Genomic DNA, 14,056 nt, shown 5'->3' on the forward strand with positions numbered 1-14,056 from the left:
TTTTGATAAATTTTATTTTAGGAACTATACATGACTATACAAATGTGTAGAGTTACATATAAATATAATCATGTGAGTTTGTCTATCTTTATAAACATATGAATGTTCCTTTTTCATTAAAAAGAGAGTTTCCTTAGAAAGTGCAGGCAAGTGTAAAACAGCTAGAAGATTCTAATAAAATACTAATTAAAACAAGAGTAGAAATAATTGATGAGCAGCAGGGCTCATATAAAGCAACAAGATAAGAAAAAAATCTAACATTTTCAAAATGATGATTAGCTAAAAGATCCAAGAGAAAGGCACTTAGTATAGAAATTATTTCATATATCCTTATGCCATAACTAATGTAAAGCTTCTGGATGACCCCAGTGACCTTAAGGATAGTCACTTTCCTTACTTATGCAACATTATGCTAATAAGGCATCTAGAATAAGTGGAAGCTCAGGGGTAATATGTTCTGCATAAACTTTGGTGCACTGATGTGAATGGATTGGCAGAATGGGTCACAGGATTGAAAGATGGTGTTGGTGGATGGTGGAAGGGAGACACATGGGCAATCCTTCTAGTTATCCATTGGCATGACTACATATAATACCGCAAAAATCACACCACAGGAGGAATTAAAACAAGGAAGAGAAATAGAAGTAGAAAGGGGAGACAGAAAGGGCTTGAGTGGCACAGGTCAGTTAATTCTACTATTCTGAACTGACTTGAAAGTTTTATTTGGAAAAATTCAATAAAATTCATTGCTGCTGTGCTAACTCTAGTTTCCTAGGAAGGACACATGTGCTAATTAATGAATCACCAGGAAGCAATAGTTGTGATGTAGGTTAGTGCTTTACTGAGACTTTCTCCTAGATTATTTTTTCTTCCCATCATTTTATCAGTGCTTAATAGTTGCATAGACTAATGGCTTTAATTACGGCAGATTTTGCCTATACATTAGATATGTTCATTATTTTCCTCGATTAGCCATCTTGCCTCACTTCCCTCCCTAGTTTTGCACTTTAGGGAGGGGTTTCATGTGTAAATTATGTTTTGATAATATCTGTCCCCTGTATAACCCATTCTAGCACTCACATTTCCTCCTCCTCATTCCTTCCCTCAGCTTTATTGACAGTTTCCCTTCTTTTTTCTTGTCTCCTTTTTTCAGATTTCACATACTAGAGAACATCAAATATTTGTTTTTCTGAGTGTACCTTATTTCACTCAAAATGAGCATCTCCATTCAGATCTATTCATATTCCTGCAAGTGAAAAAAATTGTTTTTATAGCTGAATAGTACTCCATTTTAAATATGTACGTGTAAGGCACACAGCTGGTTCCATATCTTGACTGTTATGAATTTGCTGGAATAAACATAGGTGTGCAGTATCCCTATAATATGCTAACTTTTCTTCCTTGGGGTATATACCAAAGAGTGGCATGTCTGGATCCAATGGCAATTATATTTTTAGTGTTATGAGAAATCTCTATATGAGTTTCCACCAACAGCTAACTTACTTTTCCACCAACAGCTTATGAAGGTTAATTTTTCCCCCACATACTAGCCAGAATTTTATATGTTTGTTTTCTTAGTGATAGCCTTTCTCTCTGGGGTGAGATAGACTCTCAATCTAATTTTGATCTGAATTTTCTTAATGACTAAAGATGTTGAACATTTTTTTCTTATATTTATTAGGTATTGGTTATACTTCTTTTGAGATGTATCTCTTCTATTAATTTTCATATTTATTCATTGAGCTGTTGGACTTTTGGTGTTAATTTTTTGCTTTTTACATATTCTAAATATTAATCCTCTGTCAGAAGAGTAGCTGGAAAAGATTTTCCCCTATTCTGTAGGCTATCTGTTTATGCTGGTGGTGGTGATTTGCCTTACTGTGCAGAAACTTTTTAATTTCATATAGTCCCATTTGTTGATTCTTGCTATTATTTCCTACGGTCTTGCAGTCCTATTCCAAAGATATCAGTCTTTGACTAAGCCTATGCCTTCAAGTGTTTCCCTCCATGTTTTCCTTTAGCAGTTTCAAGTCCTAGGTCTTTGATCCATTTTTATTTGATTTTTGTGAAGGTAGCAAAAATCGTTACTCTAGGGGTTGTATTGGCAAATTATGAGAGCCATATCCAGTCACCTGCTTATTTGTGTAATAAAGTTAAATCAGGAAACATAGAAACTCATTTTTTTACATACCGAATATGGATTATTTGGCATTACCTACATATGTGGTGAATAGTTGCAAATGCAGGTCGTTTGACTGCAAGCCTGAATATGTCTGGCTCATTACAAAGAAAAATACTAAACCCCATCTGTGGCTACTCATCTCAGGACATTCAATAATGTTTAAAACCTCTCAAGAATAAACACCTAGTGTCCCCACAGGAGTGGAATGGAGTAAATCTTAAATTGATTGGCCAGTATTAAAGTATAATTACTGTAACAACTTCTCAGAAAAAATTTTGCAACATCTGGTGAAATCCATCCATTACAAAACAGCTATCTGCTGGGGATATAGCTCAGTGGCACAGGGTCTGCCTGGCAAGCATGAGGCGGAGTTTGATTCCGGCAAAAAAAGGAAAAAAAAAAAGACGAAAAACAGCTATCAACTTGTATTTTGTACCATACGGACTAAGCAACCAGTATGTATATATAACACACTTTTCCATTAATAAACCTGAAGATAAAATAGACTTATTCCATTGGATATTCTTGAAATTTTAGTGTTTCATGCTTCAAAATAAGTAGCTTCTTAATGTCAGAGAGAGTTGACTAAATTTACTAATTTGTCTTATTACCTCCTGAGTTTACATTCTTCAATGAGTCATTTGTTTCTTTGTTAAGTATCTTTAATAAGAATTTCTGGGGGTGGGTGGGTGTGTGCATGTGTGTGTGAAACTCCAAAGAGGATATTCACATATATATTGAGGGAATAAATACAATATAAAGACGAAACTAGGCAATTAAAAATAATAATATCAGATATTAGTATTAATATTTTATTGCTACCATGTTAATATATCTATGGGTAGTGGAATGAAAAGCCATTTTAAAAAGCGATGTTCATATTCAAAAATTAATAAGTGAGAAACATGAAGGTTTCCAACTTTCAAAGTAATTTTTTCTTCCTTAATATGATTCTACCCATTTTAATTTTTGTGGTTTTTTTTTTTTTTTTTGGTTTTTCTCCGGTACCGGGAACCGAACTCACGACCTTGCGCTTGCCAGGCAGGCGCTTTTGCCGCTGAGCTAAATCCCCAGCCCCTCCCATTTTAATTTTTGTTTTGGCTAGGCATCCTTGGACTGTGCAAGCCAGAAACTTCACAGCTACCTGAAAAGTCTTCCAACCCATAATCACCCATTCTTAGTCCCGCTTCCTTTAGTTCATCTGTACTTTTGTACCATATTATGCCTTCCAGCTGCTCCAGCATGACTGTAATGCACACCCACACCCACCCTTGTGATTACTAGCACGTTATCTTGCAGCTAGTCTGTACGTGATTCTCTACCACCACTAACTCTGGGATGAGTCCTTATCCAGTCACACAAATCCCTTCCCCAGCATGTTTCAGAAGTACTTTTCTTTCCGTGACCAGTTCAACTTTAGTATGTTGTGTGTGAGAAAATTTTCATGGTGTAACTTTGGTCCAAGTCTGTTAACGCATCACTTATCACGTTACCTGCCACCCCATTTCTAATGCTAGATACATGCAGAATAATTTACAGTTCCCAAAAACTGAATTGTACTGTATGCTTCTGTACATTCACATTTACTGACACAACTGAAGGCATGCACTGACTTTTAATTATTTTTAAAAATTTGCTTACAGATCATCAATTCTTATGAAATATTGTTTCAATGCTTTCACCAAGCTATTTTCTCTTTACTCCAAGACTAACCAAAGTAGCTTTCCTTTGAGTTCTCTGCAGCATTTCCACAAAATGCTTTGCTTTCCCTACTTCTTGTTACTGATTCCATCAATCACTGACACAGCCAAGGGAGCACTCCAGCCAATTTGAAGGTAGACAGCAATAAAAAGAGTATTTATTGAGCAATTTCTCCCTGATACATAAAATGAGTATTTTATAAATATGTCCCTCTGTCATCATAGCAACTTCATAAAATAAATTTGAAGTGATTGATTTTTCTCCCAGAAAAAAATATTCAAGGTAGAATTTTTAACTATGTAATATAGATGAAAAAATAAATAATTATGAAGATGAAAATGCAAATTCAAGTTTAGCTAGATATAGTCACTCAATAATTGACTGTTTATTTGGCATGTGTAACATACCAGTTATACATTCTTAGTGTTTCCAACATTCTCTCTTCTCTGTGTCCCAGTCCCTAATTATATTATTCATGAACAAGTTGGAAATAACATTTCCTACTGTTAAGTGTTAAATTAAGACACTGGCAAAGAGTGAAAATTTTGCAAAAATATTTGACATTAAGTGAAGAAACTAGAAAGAGACACAAACAACATTTTAAATTACAAGCACTTTGATTATAGAAAAACTGGGGTTCAAATTATGGAGTTGAACCAGAATGTAGTTTTCTTTATAATATTTTACAAAATGCACAGTAAATTCATTTGTCCTCCAGCCTTATGCTTTAATCATACAAAATTATGTTTAATATAGAACTTTTTCTTTTTTATGGCTTTTCTTTTTTTCCAGTACCAGGATTGAACTCACGACCTTGAGCTTGCCAGGCAGGCACTGTGCTGCTGAGGTAAGTCCCCAGCCGGTACTTTTTCTTAAAGTCTTCAACCTCTGGAGAGTAAAATTAGAGAAAATGTGTATTCTGCTTCTTATAATTTCTAACATTTTGAAAATTTTTCCCAGATCTTAGCTCACGTTCATCACATAAATCTAAAGTTTGTTGATAGTCTCCCAGAAAAATGAGGTAAAACTTTCCATTATACTTAAAATCACTGACAAAGTCTTATTTTAGCTTTGTTTATTAATTATAATTATTAATTATAACTAATCATAGTTCCTATAAGATGTATGTCTTGGTTATTTTTTTCTCATTGCTGAGACAAAATACCTGACAAGCAAATTAAGGAAGGAAAGGTTTATTTAACTCACAGTTTGTGGAGGTTTCAGTCCGTATTTGGTTGGATCCAAGGCAGAGTGGCACATGGCACATGGCAGAGGGCAACAGTTCATGGCAGTGGAAGATAGCAAAGGCAATCAGAGCAAAACAGAAGAGCAGCAGCAAGCAGCCTCTTTCCCTCCTTTACACTGTATGCAAACTATTGACCCCAGCGGGGGCGTAGCACTCACGTCCATCATTCCAAGACTGGACCATGAATCAATCATAATCTCTAGAAGCCCACCCCATGACTGCATGAGGCTTTGGGGAAACATTCAGACAAACCGTTACAGTATAAAATATGATATGTATTCAACTGTTTCGATGAGGCTTGACTTAATTCAGGTGGAATATCACCAAGTTTAAAAGAGGGTTTTTATCTGTTTATTTTAAATGGATAACTTTTATTCATGTTTGTGTGGGCTGATGGTTAAGGAACATTCACTTGAAATTCATGTAAATATTATTCTATTTATACATTTTGATAGGTAAATCAAACATGGAAAGTATGATCACAAACTGAGGGGAAATCTAGTTGTTTTCATAGAAACGTAAAATTACCTCTGAATTTTATTCAGTGGTACAAAATAGTGACAGTATTATCTAATATTTGTGGAAAAAACAGGCTGTGGAAATTTGGTTTAAGTTATTTTGATAAAGGCAGTAAAGCAGTTAAGCAGCCTTTCTTGTGAGGAAGATTTCCAATTGCTTATCTTTGGTAACAGAGTCTAAATAAATATCTATTTCAACCATTTATTTTTGTTTTTTTTTGTTTTTTTTTTTTTGGTTTTGGTTTATTTTCTCCGGTACCGGGAACCAAACTCACGACCTTGCGCTTGCCAAGCAGGCACTTTTGCCGCTGAGCTAAATCCCCAGCTCCTATTTCAACCATTTAAATGAGGTAGGAATGATTTGATCATTGGTGATGAATGTTTTTAGAATGTTTGTATATAAAACTGAGTATTGAGCTTGTATTAAAAATGATAATCAATTTATCTTTGCATATGAACTTCAAGCAAACATTCAGTAAAATTTCACAGAGTGACAGTAGATAAAATGGATGAACATGTCAAGGAAATTACTCCTGATATGCAAGCCTAGCAAATTCCTCTTCCCAACATCCTCCCCAAAATGCAAATAAAAAATAAACTTGTCCCAATGGAAGCCAAAGTTTCCTTAAGAATAAAATATCCATAAAATACAAAAGCCTGAGGAAAGTAAACAATGCCTTTCATAGGGAATGTATAGTCAAATACAGCTGAGTATTGTACGGAAGCTTCCCTTAACTATTCTCTTGGGTAGGACTGTCATTGGTGTCATTGCCTTAAGTCACAGGCACATATGGTGCTAAGCTCCAGTTTTTCATACAGATTCAATAAATTTGCTGCTCTCTAACTCAGTGCGCATAGTACCTCAATTATTTTAATTGAAAATATCTGTACATTCAAATAAATTCATTACGACAAATTGAAGATTTTTAAATGTTGCTGAAATCCAAACTAGAGAACATTCTTTAGGTTATAATTACCTGGGATCCACACAAAAACGTGAACAATTATTACTGCATTTAAATTTTCACATATTCAATTATATTTTTGGATTTTTATAGATTTACATAGCACATCATAACTTCATAAGTAAATTTCAGAGATTTGGCCTGATGTATATTCCCCATATTCCCCCCAAAAAGAATAGCCATTTTCCTCAGTGATGAATGCAGCTGAATTAACACCCTTGATTTGTTTGGTATTAGGTAGTAACTTATGTATGAGAAGAAGTTTTATCAAACTCTAAATAAGACTACCAGACATCCACTTTCTTCCTTGGACCAGAGTGGAAACAGGACTGTCTTTTATTCTTTCAGGAATCTGTTGAGCTTTGAGCTCAAAGGACTCAGCTGCCTATTAGTTAGTATCCTGGAGGTTGATAACAATGGGAAGTCTCATTTTCTTTCCATTCCCTAAAAGTTTTGTATGGAGACACAAGCAAGCTCTGCTATTCACAGGTTTAACCAGTTGTGCCCATTAACCTGACTGTCAACTAGACTGGATTCAGAGGCTCTTAGGAAGGTGGTAGGATTGTGAGGACTCTAACCCTTTTCACGGTTTAGTTTGTTGATGGGTTCATTGCCAAATGGGCTCTTAAGGGCTATGGTCCAGTTGGAGGAAGTAGGTCACGGGGATTTGACCTTGAGAATTACATCTGGCCCTTCACACCTTCATATCTGAGCTCTTCACTTGCTCTTTGCTTTGTGGCCATTGAAGTAGCTCTACTTCACCAGGCCCCTCTGCATAATGCCTTAGAGCTAGTCAACCATGGACTCATATGTTGCTTTGTAAATGTAAGATATTTTCTCTCAGCATCAAATGCTGACCAATATAGAAACCTCTGATCTCTACGTGGGGAGACTAGATAACTTAGCCTCCGCTCCAGTCTGGCTTGGGGCAGGGTTCCACTTGCATCTCTTTGGCTGGATTCTTTTAGTTTTATTTTTCTGCATATGAGATCCAGGAAACATAGTCTGTATATCATCATATCTTCTTTGCTTCCTCTTTCTAAAATATGATTTTCCTTACATTTTTGCTGGCTTATGACTGTAATAGCATTGACCTTTGTGTCTTACACATTAATTCCAATATAAAATGACTTGTTTTTTCTGATTCATCTTTACGCTTTCATATGAGTAAAACAGAACTTCCAGTTAAATATGGATTTTAACTAAACAGTGAATAACCTTTTATGATGTGTATATCACAAATGTTGCATCTGACAAACTCATAATTTAAAAGTCTTCATTTTCTGTCAGACCTTCAAATTTAACTGAGCAGCTTGTATTTTTATTAGTAGCTCTGGCAACTCCTACCCAGTAAACTAAAACCCAGGGCCTAGAAATACTAAATTGATAAGATTTTTTTCCTTTATATTCTAAACCTGAACTTTAACACATGTTAATTTTTCACTAATTTAAGAAGCACCAAGTAAATCCATAGTTATCATGATATATATGTATTAGTGCATCGTGGGTGATGTAACCAATTAACACTGACTTGGCATTTTAGATTAATAGAAATGGACTTTGTTACAGTACTGGAGAAAAGTTTCAAATCAGTATTAGTGAGGGAACACCAAAGTGTCTGAAGACTCAACCCTCAGAGAAGCTTCTTTAAGCTTCTCATAGCTTTGCCTGTCCTTTGTGACTGAATCACTCCAATGTCTCTCTGATTACATTGATTTTTCCATACCTGTATGAAGTCTTTCTGTGTATCTCTCAATAAGGACCTGTATTATGACCCAGGTAGAAAAATCTAGATAACATCTCCAAGAATCTTAACCACATAAGCATTCTTTGCCATATCAGTCAGCATTCAGAGGACCCAAGGATTAGGATATAGACATGTCCAGAATATCTTTAGTCTTTTCCAAACAAATAAATATTCCTTATTTGGTCCAGCATATGGATATATTTGGAATAGATTCACTTTACTAAACTATAATTGTACAAAATTTTCCAAGCTTTGATTGGAAGCAATGGTTTGGCACTTTTTTGTGTGTGTCTTTTCGAGACCAGATCTCACTGTACAGTTCATGCTGGCCTTGAGCTCACTTTGTAGTGTAGGCTGGTCTTAAACTCACAATGATCCTCTTGCCTCAGTCTCCCAAGTGCTGGGATTACAGGTGTGCACCACCACACCTGGCTGGTTTGGCATTTTGGAGAGGTATATTGCACCTTGCAGTTGTTGTATTGCAACTCTAAAGATGAGCAGTCCAGTAGTCTATCTTCCAGTTCAGTATTTCCGCAGGCAGAATTTAAGAATGGTTACAAAAGTAAACTCCCCTCTGATAACCATACACATAGTCAACAGGGGTACAACTACATGATTGCCGAGAACAATAATCATGCAACTGGCTGCTTCTATTCGAAGTCAGACTCCTACACTAGGTCTTTAATCTCATAAAATGGATATTAACTCTGAGAGCTTCCACTTGCTCTTGTGTGAGATGATGCTGGTAATTACATTTAAATTATACAGTTTGAATAAGATTAAGTGAAACAATTAATGTAAAATGCTCAACACTGGCTCTACCTTATAGAAAGTGCTCTGTGAATGTTAGCTGCTTTATCAAAAGTAATAGCATTGCTGCTCCAATTGTTATTACTTGGAATGAGTTGTAGATAAGACGGGTACAGAAGAAAGCATTTTAATGAAGTTCCATTGAAATGGTCCAATTTCTTGACAGCTGGTAAAGAATTTATACCACAATAGCACAGTCTGTGAATAATCTATTTAAATGCTTTAGATTTATAGTCTATGTGTACACATTACTTATGCTACAGCAGATATAGAAAGTTATTTTCAAGATTAATCTCAATATAAAAGTGCAGTAATTACAGTTTCATCTCCTGATATTGCATTGAAATGTGATCAGAAATTTTTAAAAAAAACCTTGAAACAGGGCAAGATTCACATCTGTTCTGTGCTGAAAATATATTTTACAAAGCACAGTATGGTGAATTTATTTGAAAAACAATAACAAATATAAGAGATTTTTTTCTATTCTGAAATTTAAAAAATTAGTGACAATGTAAAGTCACATATTAAACAATGAGGGCCTTAAATTAACATACTGTTATGGGTGATACATGTGTCAACTTGGGAAGTCTAGAGGTTTGGCTAAGTGACGCAGCAGGAAGCCAGAGTGCTTACTTTGTATACATCCTGAGCCTGTGGAAGAGAAGGGCATGGAGATTATTCCCTTATACATGCCCTTTAGGTGGGGGTATCTCTTTACAACGTAAGTGAGGGAAAGAGGCACCTTGCCACGATTCTTCCTGTTTGCTCTGGCTGCTTTGCTGTTCGGCTGCTGTTCCTCCCTTTGCTCTTGTTGCATTGCTGTCTTCTGCCTCGGAGTCAGCCAAGTATGGACTGAAACCTCCACAAACTATAAGCTAAATAAACCTTTCCTTCCTTCATTTTGGGCTTTGGGTATTTTGTCTCAGCAACAAGAGAAAAGTAACCAAGACAGAATTTGGTACTGGGAGTGGGGCCGTTGCTGTGACTATATCTGATCATGTGGTTCAAGAGCCTTTGGAAATGGCTTGTGGGGAGAGTTTGGAAAGATTCGGAGATATCGACTGAAAGAGAAGTGCTAGATTGCCTTCGGCTGTTCTGTTTGGCAGATTCTGGTCAGAGCTCAGAAGACCAGAAGGCTGATAGAAATCCTACCTGTAAAGACCAGGTTCAGGAGGTTTCTGCTGGGAAGAAGGACTGCATTGGGTGATGGACTCCAGATGATGTGTGTTATGGTTTGCCAGAAAGTTTGTCTACATTTTGCTCATGTCCAGAGACTTTGCCTAAAACTGAGATTAAGGATGGCAGTGGACTGATTAATCTGGCAAAAGAAGTTTCAAGGCAATTCAATGTTGGGGAAGTGGCATGGCTATTGTTAGGGGCTTTTAGCCAGATTTATACTGAGAATCAAGAGCAAAGAGCCCAGGGGGATAATTTAAAATGTTGTGAGTTTGGCCAAAAAGGAAGCTCCAGTAAAACTATGGACTGCAAAAATAAGGCTGAGGAGATCTCCATTGCTGAGAAGGAACAAAAGAATGAAAAAGATGGCCTGAGGGCATCACAAGCAGCAAGTCTCCACTCTTTGCAGCCTCAAAACCGCAAATGTGAAAGACCTTGCCTTGAGAAGGAAGCCGCAGAGCGCCATGCTCCAGAATGGTGGCAGCATAGAGAATCTGCTCCTTGGTATTGGATTCAGAGTGCCCAGTGATCCAGGCAAGACTACTATGGCCAAGAGAAAGGAACGATTGGCTACTGCTCCACGTGGCAGCAGACCTTGCCAACATCCCCGTGGCCCTGGCTTTAGGTACATGGAGAATTCAAGAGTTCTGAGGTTAAAGAGGCTTCCACCCAGATTTCAAAAGAAGGCCTAGGAGGCCAGGCAGTGTGCCCATGAAAGGGCAATGTGTGAAGCTATGAGTGTGAAGCAAAAGGTGCCCTGGAGACCTCAGAAGTTTAGCAAAGCCAGGACCATGGATTATCTGAGGAAAGCTGTAAGGAAGGAGCAAAGCAGGCCTAAGAGAGAAGCCATGGGAGATGTAACCACTAGAAGTGCCATAGGGGTGGAATCATGCAAGCCCTTTGGAGCTCATAATGTGCCACAGAGTGCTTCAGATGCTGGACATGGAACTATAGGACATAAAGTTAGCCCTGCTGGATTTTGGACTTGCTTTGGCCCCAGTGCTCTGTATCCCTGTTTGTACCTTTTGGAATGGTAATGTTTATTCTGTGCCATTGAATGTTGGAAGTGTTCAATCATTCATTTGTACGGGGGTTCACAGCTAAGAGTTTGGCTTACATCTCGCAAGCAATTTGGCATTTGGACTCTTCAGCAATGTTGAAACTGTTAGGACTTTGGTAACTCTTGCAGGTGGACTAAATGCCTTTGGCATAAAGGGATGTTCATGAGTCTTTGAGGGGTGAAATGTTATGGTTCTAATGTAATATAATGTCTTTGTATCTGGAAACTGGTTTAAAGAAATATGTCCTGTTGCCAAGTTGACAAGGGGTGGAGTGTTATGGTTGATACATTGTGTCAACTTGGGAGTCTAGAGGTTTGGCTAAGTGACTCAGCAGGAGGCCAGGGTGCTTACTTTGTATATATCCTGAGCCTATGGAAAAAGAGGGCATGGAGATTATGTGAGAGCAACACGCCCCTTAGGTGTGGGTAGTTGTTTACAATGTAAGGGAGGGAAAGAGGCAGCTTGCAGCAATTCTTCCCATTTGCTCCAGCTGCTTTGCTGTTCGGCTGCCCTTCCCCCCTTTGCCCTTGTTGCTTTGCTATCTTCTGCCTCGGAGCCAGCCAAGTATGGACTGCAACCTCCACAAACTGTAAACTAAATAAACCTTTCTTTCCTTAATTTTGGGCCTTAGGTATTTTGTCTCAGCAATGAGAGAAAAGTAACCAAAACCCATACTTGCAAGCATTTTGCTTTAATACCATATATATTTACAGATTTAAATTCCATAAATCTTATTTCTTAAATATTTACAGATTTAAATTCCATAAATCTTATTTCTGTGTACTCATCTTTCTAGCTTTCTGTATAAAAACTATTTTTTAAAAAGACTCACATAAACACTGCCAGATAAATTTTGCTACAGTTCTTCTGAAAAGTCAAATACACAAAGTAAATGGAGTTGCATAACTCATTTTAAATTACATGTTGGTCTAAATTACTTTTACAAAATAGCACATGTTTTGGAAGCTATTAACTCACTACAGATATATTTATCAAATCATTTATAGAAATTGCCATGTTTGCCACATTAGTCAGCCTGGGTCACCATAATGAAATACCACAGACTGCAAGGCTTGAACCACAGAAATTAATTTTCTCATGATTCTGGAAGCTGAAAGGCCATGGTTAAGGTACAGACAGGGCAGTGGTTTGTGCTGAGCACTTTCTCCTTAAATTGTAGACACCCATCTTCTCACTGTGTCCTCACAGGAGACTCCTATCCTGTGCACCCGTGACATCTCTTGTTTTCCTGGGTCACAGTCAACCCTTATGAGCTCTTTTAACCAAAATTATTTCCTTGGAAAGCTTTCTCCAGATACAATTACATTGAGGGGTCGGGGTTTTCCTGGGTGAGGTGGTGTCACATTAAAGTACCTAATGTTTATCAAGTAATTATGTCAAAAGATTAAAATCATTCTTTGAACTTTAATTTCCATTAGCTTTTAATATAGGTGGCAAAACTCATATTTTCATCATTTCTATTCAAGAAATTTGTTCTCTTTGTGCCTTCTGTGTACTGGATAGTATTTTGAGACCACTGCAGTTGTGATAAATTATATGACTAATTCTTTCCAATGAGTGGATAAGAAAAATCATGGATGTCACTTCTAAGCCAGAGGATATAATAGTCAGCATATGCCTTTTCTAAAATAAATAAATAAATAAATAAATACCCATTTCTTCTGCCATAAAGGAAAGCAATGTTCTAAATAGTGGTACTGAAGACATAATTACATCACATGTACCACATGACAAAACTTTATCCTGGCTGACACAAGAATTGATACACGAAGTGGGTGTTGATGCAATACCAACACCAGAAAATGCAAAATACTGATATTACTTTATATAGCAAATTCATTGAAGATGCAGTTATTAGAGATGGATGGAGATATAGTCATCTATGTATATATAGTGGAAAAATATTTATCAAAGTCATATCAGGTATATAGTTGTTTTATAACCCTAGGAAAAATAGAATATTACCATGCAGTGATCACCAATGGTGATATTCGGCAAGGTAGTTTGAGGAAGACACAGATTAGAAATGAACTGACTGGTTTATAAGCAACAACTGTAGAGGATTATGAAAACCTCTAAATTTATGCACTTCAGTATTTGAACGAGTTAGTTGCTTTTCACATCTAAAAAGCAAACATTAAAATTAAGAGACAAGAAACACTGAAACTAAGAAAGAGACCAATATGGCTTTTATATTACAGGTAAAACTTTTGGAATAAAGTGACAACCAAAAAGTGGATACAAACTGAATCAAGAACAGAAGTATGAGTATGACAATGCAGTGATGCCTGAGTAGCCCCAAGAAAGGATGGGAGCTGAGGGTGGAAGCAAAGAAACAAGGAAGCAAAGAGTGATGGTTCATTCTGAGTGTCACCTTGGTTAGGCAACTGTGTCCAGAAGTTGGTTCAAACATCACTATAGATCTTGATGTGAAGATGTTTTTAGCTATAACTGTAACAGTTAAATAAGGAGACTTTTGAATAGAGCAGATTATCTATCATCACATGGGTGGGGCATATTCAGTAAGTTAAAGTCCTTAAAAGCAAAGACTAATGTTTTGCCCAGGAAAAAGCAATTCTATCTGATGATTATAACATGCAAACTTTTCCTGAGGTTATGGCCTGCACAT

Source organism: Chinchilla lanigera, unplaced genomic scaffold (genome assembly GCF_000276665.1).
Source record: "Chinchilla lanigera isolate Chin_1 unplaced genomic scaffold, ChiLan1.0 scaffold00001, whole genome shotgun sequence".
In the NCBI taxonomy this organism is placed as follows: domain Eukaryota; kingdom Metazoa; phylum Chordata; class Mammalia; order Rodentia; family Chinchillidae; genus Chinchilla; species Chinchilla lanigera.